Here is a 12,120-nt window from a genome sequence, read left to right on the forward strand (position 1 = left end):
GTTGAACTAATCAAAATAGTATGGTTCTGGAACAAAAATAGACACATAGATTAATAGAACAGTACAGAAAACTCATAAATAAAAACCCACAATGATATGGTCAATTTATCTTCAACAAAGCAGGAAAAAATATCTAATGGTAAAAGGATGATCTCTTCAACAAATAATGTTAGGACAACTGGATAGCATATGCAAAAGAATGAAAATGGCCCTTTTTATTACACCACACACAAAAATAATTTCAAAATGGACTAAATAACTAAATGTGATACCTGAAACCATAAAAATCATAGAAGAAAACGCAGGCAGTAAACTCTTTGACATCAAACATAGCAACTTTTTCTAGATATGTCTTTTGAGACAAGGGAAACAAAAGCAAAAATAAACATTTGGGACTACATCAAAATAAAAAACTTCTGCACAGTGAAGGAAATAATCAACAAAACTAACAGATAATCTATGGAATTGAAGAAGATATTTGCAAATGACATATCTCATAAAGGGTTAATATCCCAAATATATAAAATACTTATCAAACTCAGCACACACAAAACAAATCATCCAATTAAAAATGGGCATAAGACATGAACAGATATTAATCCAAAGAAGACATACAGATGGCCAGCAGATGCATGAAAAGATGTTCATCATGACTTACCATCAGGGAAATGCAAAACAAAACTACAATGAGGTATCACCTCACACCTATCAGAATGGCTAAAATCAACAACACAAGAAACAACAGGATTTGGTGAGGATGTGGAGAAAGAGGAACTGTTTGTGGGAATGTAAACTTGTATAGCCACTCTGGAAAACAGTATGGAGGTTCCTCCAAAAGTTAAAAATAGAACTACCCTCTGATACAGTAACTGCACTACTACAATTTATGCACAGAATACAAAACACTAATTTGAAGGGATACATGCACCCCCTATGTTTATAGCAGTATTATTTACAATAGTTGAGATATGGAAGCAGCCCAAGTGTCCTTCAACAGATGAATGGGTAATGAAGACAGATGGATAGATAATAGATATATGATAGAGAGATAGAGAGAGATAGATGATAGATACATAGATACATAGATACATGATAGAAGATAAACAATGGAATATTACTCAACCACTAAAAAGAATGTAATTTTTCCATTTGCAACAACATCGGTGGAGCTAGAATGTATAATGCTAAGTGAAATAAGTCAGTCAGAGAAAGACAAATACCATATGATTTTACTCATATGTGGAATTTAAGAAACAAACGAAAGGAGCAAAGGAAAAAGAGACAGAGAGTGAAAGAAAAACCAAGAAAGAGACTCTTAATTATAGAGAATTAGTTGATTGTTACCAGAGGGGAGGTGAGTGGGGAGGGGGATGAATGAAATAGGTGATGTGGATTAAAGAGTTCACTTGTGATGAGCACCGCGTGATGTATGAAATTGTTAAACCATTGTATACCTGAAACTAATATAACAGTTAATATTAACTATCTGAAATTAAAACAAAACTTTAAAAGAAGATAGAAAACCTTCTTTTTTCCAAAGAAGACATACAATTAGCCAACATTCACATGAAAAGGTGTTCAACATTCCTAGGGTGCCTGGGTGGCTCAGTCGGTTGAGCATCTCACTCTTGATTTCAGCTAGGTCATGATCCCAGGGTCATGGGCTCAAGTCCCATGTCTGGCTATGTGCTGAGCATGGACCCTGCTTAAGATTCTCTCTGTCTCTCTGTCTCTCTTTCTCTCTGTCTCTCTCTCCCTCTGCCCGTCTCCCCTGCTTGTGCTCTCTCTCTCTAAAAAAACTAATTAAATTAAGTTTCAAAAATATATAACACTGTATGTTAACTACAAGAATTAATATAAAAACTTAAAATTTGGGGGGCGCCTGGTTGGCTCAGTTGGTTAAGTGTCCAACTTCAGCTCAAGTCATGATCTCATGGTTCATGGGTTCGAGCCCTGTGTTGGGCTCTCTACTGACAGCTTGGAGTCTGGAGCTTGCTTTGGACTTAGTGTCTCCCTCTCTCCCTGCCCCATCCCCTGTTCATGCTCTCTCTTTCTCCCCCCCCAAAAAATAAACATTTAAAAAATTTAATATTTAAAAAAATTAACCTAAATTTTTCATTTTTTAATGTTTATTTTTGAAAGAGGGAGAAAGAGCATGAGCTGGGGAGGAGCAGAGAGAGGGGGGGACACAGAATCCAAAGCAGGCTCCAGGTTCTTAGCTGTCAGCACACAGCCTGACGCAAGGCTTGAACTCACGAACCACGAGATCATGACCTGAGCTAAAGTCAGACACTTAACCGACTGAGCCACCCAGGCACCTCCAAAACTTAAATTATTTTCAAAAGATATCCGTTTACAAAAGAAAACCATTGTACACTATTGGTGGAAGTGTAAACTGGTACAGCCACCATCACCAACAGTATGGAGGTTTCTCAAGAAATTAAAAATAGAACTACCATATGACCCAGAAACCCCACTTTGGGTATATAAATAAAGGAAAGAAAATGATGATATCAAAGAGATATCTGTACCCCCATGTTCATTATGTCATTATTCACAATAGTCATGGTTTGGAAATAACCTAAGTGTCTATCAGTGGATGCAATGATAAATAATGTGGTGTGTAAACGCACACGTGCGCACACGTATGTGTGTGTGTATATATATATATATATATATATATATATAGAATGGAGTATTTTTCAGTCTTAAAAAAGAAGGAATACCATCATTTTTGACAATGTGGATGAAACTGGAGGGCCTTATGCTAAGTGAAATAAGCCAGGCAAAGACAAATACTGCATGGTGTCACTTATATGTGTTTTTTTTTTTAATTTTTTAAGTTGAGCTCATAGAAATGAGACAGTAGAAAAGTGGTTTCTAGGTCCTGAGGGATGGCAAAATAGAAGTTAGTAAAAGGGTACAAATTTTCAATTATAAAATGAAAACTGAGGATCTACTATATAATATGGTGGCTATAGTTGATAACATTGTATTGTATAATTGAAATGTGCTGGGTAGAGCTTAAATATTCTCATCCCCGCCAAAAAGGAAAAAGTAAATATGTGAGGTGATGAGTGTGTTAAGTAACTTGATGGAGGGAATCTTTCCACAATGTATACATACACCAAATCATGACATTATACACATTAAATTTTTTTTAATTTTCTTTTAATGTTTTTATTTATTTTTGAGAGAGAGAGACAGACAGACAGACAGACAGAGACAGAGACAGAGAGACAGAGTGTGAGTGAATGAGGGGCAGAGACAGAGAGAGACACTGAAGCAGGCTCCAGGCTCTGAGCTGTCAGCACAGAGCCTGATGCAGGGCTCAAACTTGTTAACCACAAGATCATGACCTGAGCCAAAGTCGGACGCTTAACTGACTGAGCCACCCAGGCGTCCCCATATTATACACTTTAAATATCTCACAATTTGTCAATTATTCCTCAGTGAAGCTGGAATAAATAAAATAATTTTGTTTTTATAGTGTCTTAGGTTTTGCTCTCAAGATTATGTTAGCCTCTTAAAGTGAATTAAAATTTTCCCCTTCTTTTTAAAAAATTTTTAATGTTTATTTTTGAGAGAAAAACAGACAGTATGAGTGGGGAAGGGGCAGAGAGGGAGGGAGACACAGAATGTGAAGCAGGCTTCAGGCTCTGAGCTGTCAGCACAGAGCCCAATGCAGGGCTTGAATTCATGAACTGTTAGATCATGATGTGAGCTGAAGTTGGACGCTCAACTGACTGAGGCATCAAGGCGCCCCTTTTCCCTTCTTTTTCTATTAGTCAGGTTTTGCTTTCAAGATTATGTTAGCCTCTAAAATTAATTAAAAATTTTTTCTTCATTTTCTATCATCTGAAAATGTGCTCTTCTAGGATAAGTAGCCAACTATATTTATGTATCACTTTCAGTTTAGTCACTGGTGCTAGCAAATTCTCTAAAATTGTGGTACATATATACAATGGAATATTACTCAGCCATCACAAAGAATGAAAACTTGCCATTTGCAATGATGTGGATGGAGCTAGAGTGTATTTAGCTAAGAAAAATAAGTCAGTCAGAGAAAGACAAATACCATATTATTTTACTAATATGTGGAATTTAAGAAACAAAACAGATGAACATACAGGAGTGGGGAAAAGAAAGAACGGGGGAACAAATCATAAAAGACTCTTAATGGTAGAGAACAAACTGAGGATTGAAGGTCAAAGGTGGGTGGGGGATGGGCTAGATGGGTGATGGGTGTTAAGGAGAGTGCTTTTATGATGAGCACCGGGCATTGTATGTAAGTGATGAATCACTGAATTCTACTCCTGAAACCAATATTGGACTGTATGTAAACTAACTAAATTTTAAATAAAAAATTGAAAATTAAAAAAAAATTAATTCAGGTAAATATCCAACTAAGGGCGTCCCTGGGTGGCTCAGTAGGTTAAGCATCTGACTTTGGCTCAGGTCATGATCTCCCAGTTCGTGGGTTTGAGCCCCGTATTGGGCTCTGTGCTGACAGTTCAGAGCCTGGAGCCTGCTTCAGATTCTGTGTCTCCCTCTCTCTGTCCGTTCCCAGCTAGTGTGCTGTGTCTCTCTGTCTCTCAAACATGAATAAATGTTAAAAATTTTAAAAATAAAAAATATCCAACTAAGGTTTCAGCGTGAAATATGGGTTCCCAGGGGAAACCTCAATATGTCTACCAATTTAACTCCTTGTCCACTATCTCTTACATGGAACAATTTATTTTTTCCCCAACTTTTATCTGTTCTCTTTTTTAATATAAACAGGGCCTATAATGATCAAATCATACCCTGAAAAATGAGATCAGGTCCAGAGGGGAGAAAAGGAAGTTTTAACCTTGCAGAGTGTTACAGGCAAGAGTAAACCCACATAACCATTAATTCATGATAGTTAAATTTGGGCATTAATTTGATGGTCGGATGAGGACATCCAAATCATCACTATAGGCCCCCAGGATCCCAAGGGAAAGCAAACTCATGACTTCTCAAGGCATCCTATTGCTTCTCTAACCACCTCGAATATGTCTTTCAAGTATTATTGCAATGCAAACATCAATTCCCCTTTTCTCCCAAGTAAAGGACCTCATACTCCAGATATTTCTACCCTTCAAACATTATAATATATGTGTCCACTCTCCAAAGCTGCTAATATGATTCCCCACTACCCAGGCAAAGTGAAACAGGTCACTGAAGCAGTTACAGACTGTACTGCAGGCACCTTTGGTACTTCAGTCCTCACTTTCCCAGACCAGAGAAGGCTTTAGAAGGGCCTTGGAGACCTCTCTCTGAGGTGACCACACAGACCTCAGCTGGTCTGGTCCTGCTGAAAGGCTCAGAGGAAGGGCAAAACTGCCAAACAAAACTATTAAGTTCTCACCTGTTTCCTTTACTAATTACAGAATGCAGCTCCTGGCTTGACATGTGAAAAGGAATTAGAAATAAATGGGAGGAGGGAAGAAATGATGAAAGTTAATGTGGAGAAAACCAAACCCCATCTAGTGGCAAGAGGAAATGTCTGATAACTGGGAAATCAGGTCTTTCTTTAGAAGGCCTCCGCACCCATACCCTCAGGTTTTCATCATCATTTTAAGTCATCCTCTACTATGCAGGAAGAGCCACTACAAAATAAAAAGGAGGCTCCATGTCTTGCAGTCCATGCCAAACTCCTCCCGTGCAACTTCAAAATCAGGCAGCTTTCACAGAAAGTTAAAAACTACACTAGCTCCTTCACTAATCATCTATCTGAATATCACTGGGGACTAACTTCCCTTCTGGAACCAGAGACCTCATGGCAATTAAGGGTAAAAAGTCTAAGAACTTGGTAGTTTTCAAATACTTCGGGTTCCAGATCCGGACATGCTACCTTCCACGTAAGGACAAGAGACACACAGATAAACCTAGGAACTGCTCCCACTTCACTCTCCCCTCCTCCATCACCACTACCATCCTTGAATTCATTTATGGAAGTTAGCATGATAATTCAGATCCTAATCCTCAGGAATTTGAATACATTTTTATGGTACTCATAATGTCTCTGTCTCAAAAACATCTATCTCCTGGCTAAGATGCACTGTATACCAGGTTTTCCAAAGTAAAGTTTATATTTTTTCTTTGTAATAATATGTAAACTGTGGTGATATTCTTTTAATATATGTAAATATCCTGTTCTCCATCAAAAATTTACCCATTACTTTTAACATCTATTAATGATTCTTGCCTGAATCAATGATTACTGTGCTGCAAAACACAAGCATACCTTGTTTTATTGTGCTTTACTTTATTGCACTATCAAACACCGTTTTTTCAACAGCATTTGCTCACTTCATGTCTCTGTGTCACATTTTGATAATTCATTCAATATTCTAAACTTTGTCTTTATTATGTTTTATGGTAATATATGACCAGTGATCTTTGATATTACTATTGTAAATGTTCTCGGGCACCACAAACCACATCTATATAAGATGATAAACTTCTTTGATAAACGTGTGTGTTCTGATTGCTCCACTGACCAGTTGTTCTTCTAGCTTTCTCCTTCTCTTTGGGCTTCCCTGCTCTGTTCCCTGAGATACAATATTGAAGTTAGGCCAATTAATAACTCTACAATGTCCTATAAGCGTTCAAGTGAAAGGAAAAGTCACACATCTCTCACTTTAAATTAAAAGCTACAAGTTATTAAGTTTAGTGAGGAAGGCATATCAAAAACCAAGATAGGCCAAAAGCTAGGCCTCTTGTGCCAAACAGTTATCCAAGTTGTGAATGCAAAAGACAAGTTCTTGAAGGAAATTAAAAATGCTACTCCAGTGAATATACAAATGATAAGGAAGTGAAACAGCCTTATTGCTGATAAGAAGAAAATTTAGTAGTCTGCATAGAAGACAAAAACAGCCACAATATTCCTTTAAGACAATGACTAATCTAAAATAAGACACTAACAATTCAATTCTATGAAGGCTGAGAAAGGTGAGAAAGCTAAAAAGAAAATGTTGAAGCTAGCAGAGGTTGGCTCATGAGATTTTGAGAAAGAAGGCATCTCCATAACATAAAAGTGAAGCATCAAATGCTGTTGTAAAATCTGTAGCAAGTTATCCAGAAGATCTAGCTAAAATAATTAATAAAGGTGGCTATACTAAACAACAGATTTTCAATGTAGACAAAACAACCTTATAGTGAAATAAAATACCATCTAGGACTTTTATGGCTTGAGAGATGTCAACAACTGGCTTCAAACTTTCAAAGAACAAGCTGATTCTCTCATTAGGGGTTAATGCAGCTGGTGACTTTAAGTAAAAGCCAATGATCACTTACCATTCTGAAAATGTTAGGTCCCTTAAGAAGTATGCTAAATCTACTCTACCTGTGCTCTATAAAGGAAAAAAACAAAGCCTGGATATCTATTTACATCATGGTTTACTGAATATTTTAGGCACGTTGTTGAGACTACTTCTCAGGAAAAAAAATTATTTCAAAATATTACTGCTCATTGACAATGCACCAGGTCACCTAGAGCATTGTGGAGATGCACACGATTAATAATCTTTTTAAAGCTTGCTAATCCAATATCCATTCTGCAACCCAAAGATCAAGGAGTCATTTCGACTTTAAAGTCTTATTTAAGAAATACATTTCATAAGGCTATATCTGCCATACACAGTGGTTCTTCTGATGGATCTGGGCAAAGTAAGTTGAAAAACCTCTGGAAAGGATTCATTATTCTTTTTTTAACATTTATTTATTTTTGAGAGAGAGAGAGAAGGCGAGAGAGGGGCAGAGAGAGAGGGAGTCACAGAATTTGAAACAGGCTCCAGGCTCTGAACTGTCAGCACAGAGTCCAGAAGCACAGAGCCCGACATGGGGCTGAAGTTCATGAGATCATGACTTGAACCAATGTTGGACATTTAACCAACTGAGCCACCCAGGTGCCCTAGGACTCACCATTCTAATGCCATTAAGAGCATTTGTGATTCAAAGGAAGAGGTCAAAATATCAACATTAACAGGAGTTTTTAAGAAGTTGATTCTAACCTTCATGGATGACTTTGTGGGGTTCAAGACTTAAGTGGAGAAAACAACTAAAGATGTGATGGAACTAGCAAGAGAACTAGAATTAGAAGTGGAGCCTAGAGATAAGGCTGAAATTTCTATGTTCTCATGAGAAAATTTGAATGCATGAGGAGTTGCTCCTTATAGATTAGCAAAGGAAGTATTTTCTTGAAATGGAATCTACTCATTGTGAGGATTCTGTAAAGACTGTTGAAATGACAAAAAGGATTTAGAATATTATACATAGTTGATAAAGCAGTGGCAGGGTGACTCACTGAAAGCTAAGATGATGGTTAGCATTTTTTAATAGTAAAATATTCTTAATTTAGGGTATGTACATTTTTAGACATAATGTTATTACACACTTAATTGACTACAGTATAGTGTAAATGTAACTCTTTTTAACTATTGAGAAACAGAAAAATTCAATTGATTTTCTTTCTTTTTTTTTAATATATGAAATTTATTGTCAAATTGGTTTCCATACAACACCCAGTACTCATCCCAAAAGGTGGCCTCCTCAATACCCATCACCCACCCTCCCCTCCCTCCCACCCCCCATCAACCCTCAGTTTGTTCTCAGTTTTTAAGAGTCTCTTATGCTTTGGTTCTCTCCCACTCTAACCTCTTTTTTTTTCTTCCCCGCCCCCATGGGTTTCTGTTAAGTTTCTCAGCATCCACATAAGAGTGAAACCATATGGTATCTGTCTTTCTCTGTATGGCTTATTTCACTTAGCATCACACTCTCCAGTTCCATCCACGTTGCTACAAAGGGCCATATTTCGTTCTTTCTCATTGCCACGTAGTACTCCATTGTGTATATAAACCACAATTTCTTTATCCATTCATCAGTTGATGGACATTTAGGCTCTTTCCATAATTTGGCTATTGTTGAGAGTGCTGCTATAATCATTGGGGTACAAGTGGCCCTATGCATCAGTACTCCTGTATCCCTTGGATAAATTCCTAGCAGTGCTATTGCTGGGTCATAGGGTAGGTCTATTTTTAATTTTCTGAGGAACCTCCACACTGCTTTCCAGAGCGGCTGCACCAATTTGCATTCCCACCAACAGTGCAAGAGGGTTCCCGTTTCTCCACATCCTCTCCAGCATCTATAGACTCCTGATTTGTTCATTTTGGCCACTCTGGCGTGAGGTGATATCTGAGTGTGGTTTTGATTTGTATTTCCCTGATGAGGAGCGACATTGAGCATCTTTTCATGTGCCTGTTGGCCATCCGGATGTCTTCTTTAGAGAAGTGTCTATTCATGTTTTCTGCCCATTTCTTCACTGGGTTATTTGTTTTTCGGGTGTGGAGTTTGGTGAGCTCTTTAGAGATTTTGGATACTAGCCCTTTGTCCGATATGTCATTTGCAAATATCTTTTCCCATTCCGTTGGTTGCCTTTTAGTTTCGTTGGTTGTTTCCTTTGTTGTGCAGAAGTTTTTTATCTTCATAAGGTCCCAGTAATTCATTTTTGCTTTTAATTCCCTTGCCTTTGGGGATGTGTCGAGTAAGAGATTGCTACGGCTGAGGTCAGAGAGGTCTTTTCCTGCTTTCTCCTCTAAGGTTTTGATGGTTTCCTGTCTCACATTCAGGTCCTTTATCCATTTGGAGTTTATTTTTGTGAATGGTGTGAGAAAGTGGTCTAGTTTCAACCTTCTGCATGTTGCTGTCCAGTTCTCCCAGCACCATTTGTTAAAGAGACTGTCTTTTTTCCATTGGATGTTCTTTCCTGCTTTGTCAAAGATGAGTTGGCCATACGTTTGTGGGTCTAGTTCTGGGCTTTCTATTCTATTCCATTGGTCTATGTGTCTGTTTTGTGCCAATACCATGCTGTCTTGATGATGACAGCTTTGTAGTAGAGGCTAAAGTCTGGGATTGTGATGCCTCCTGCTTTGGTCTTCTTCTTCAAAATGACTTTGGCTGTTCGGGGCCTTTTGTGGTTCCATATGAATTTTAGAATCGCTTGTTCTAGTTTCGAGAAGAATGCTGTTGCAATTTTGCGTGGGATTGCATTGAATGTGTAGATAGCGTTGGGTAGTATTGACATTTTGACAATATTTATTCTTCCAATCCATGAGCAGGGAATGTCTTTCCATTTCTTTATATCTTCTTCAATTACCTTCATAAGCTTTCTATAGTTTTCAGCATACAGATCTTTTACATCTTTGGTTAGATTGATTCCTAGGTATTTTATGCTTCTTGGTGCAATTGTGAATGGGATCAGTTTCTTTATTTGTCTTTCTCTTGCTTCATTGTTAGTGGATAAGAATGCAACTGATTTCTGTACATTGATTTTGTATCCTGCAACTTTGCTGAATTCATGTATCAGTTCTAGCAGACTTTTGGTGGAGTCTATCGGATTTTCCATGTATAATATCATGTCATCTGCAAAAAGCGAAAGCTTGACTTCATCTTTGCCAATTTTGATGCCTTTGATTTCCTTTTGTTGTCTGATTGCTGATGCTAGAACTTCCAACACTATGTTAAACAACAGCGGTGAGAGTGGGCATCCCTGTCGTGTTCCTGATCTCAGGGAGAAAGCTCTCAGTTTTTCCCCGTTGAGGATGATGTTAGCTGTGGCCTTTTCATAAATGGCTTTGATGATGTTTAAGTATGTTCCTTCTATCCCGACTTTCTCAAGGGTTTTTATTAAGAAAGGGTGCTGGATTTTGCCAAAGGCCTTTTCTGCATCGATTGACAGGATCATATGGTTCTTATCTTTTCTTTTATTAATGTGATGTATCACATTGATTGATTTGCGACTGTTGAACCAGCCCTGCATCCCACGAATGAATCCCACTTGATCGTGGTGAATAATTCTTTTTCTATGCTGTTGAATTCGATTTGCTAGTATCTTATTGAGAAGTTTTGCATCCATATTCATCAGGGATATTGGCCTGTAGTTCTCTTTTTTTACTGGGTCTCTGTCTGGTTTAGGAATCAAAGGTATACTGGCTTCATAGAATGAGTCTGGAAGTTTTCCTTCCCTTTATATTTCTTGGAATAGCTTGAGAAGGATAGGTATTATCTCTGTTTTAAACGTCTGGTAGAACTCCCCTGGGAAGCCATCTGGTCCTGGACTCTTTTTTGTTGGGAGATTTTTGATAACCGATTCAATTTCTTCACTGGTTATGGGTCTGTTGAAGCTTTCTATTTCCTCCTGATTGAGTTTTGGAAGAGTGTGGGTGTTCAGGAATTTGTCAATTGCTTCCAGGTTTTCCAGTTTGTTGGCATATAATTTTTCATAGTATTCCCTGATAATTGTTTGTATCTCTGAGGGATTGGTTATAATAATCCCATTTTCATTCATGATTTTATCTATTTGGGTCATCTCCCTTTTCTTTTTGAGAAGCCTGGCTAGAGGTTTGTCAATTTTGTTTATTTTTTCAAAAAACCAACTCTTGGTTTCGTTGATGTGCTCTACAGTTTTTTTAGATTCTATATTGTTTATTTCTGCTCTGATCTTTATTATTTCTCTTCTTCTGCTGGGTTTAGGCTGCCTTTGCTGTTCTGCTTCTAGTTCCTTTAGGTGTGCTGTTAGATTTTGTATTTGGGATTTTTCTTGTTTCTTGAGATAGGCCTGGATTACAATGTATTTTCCTCTCAAGACTGCCTTCACTGCATCCCAAAGCGTTTGGATTGTTGTATTTTCATTTTCGTTTGTTTCCATATATTTTTTAATTTCTTCTCTAATTGCCTGGTTGACCCACTCATTCTTTAGTAGGGCGTTCTTTAACCTCCATGCTTTTGGAGGTTTTCCAGACTTTTTCCTCTGGTTGATTTCAAGCTTCATGGCATTGTGGTCTGAAAGTATGCATGGTATAATTTCAATTCTTGTATACTTATGAAGGGCTGTTTTGTGACACAGTATATGATCTATCTTGGAGAATGTTCCATGTGCACTCGAGAAGAAAGTATCTTCTGTTGCTTTGGGATGCAGAGTTCTAAATATATCTGTCAAGTCCATCTGATCCAATGTCTCATTCAGGGCCCTTGTTTCTTTACTGACCGTGTGTCTAGATGATCTATCCATTTCTGTAAGTGGAGTGTTAAAGTCCC

This window comes from Felis catus, chromosome X (genome assembly GCF_018350175.1).
Source record: "Felis catus isolate Fca126 chromosome X, F.catus_Fca126_mat1.0, whole genome shotgun sequence".
Taxonomy (NCBI): domain Eukaryota; kingdom Metazoa; phylum Chordata; class Mammalia; order Carnivora; family Felidae; genus Felis; species Felis catus.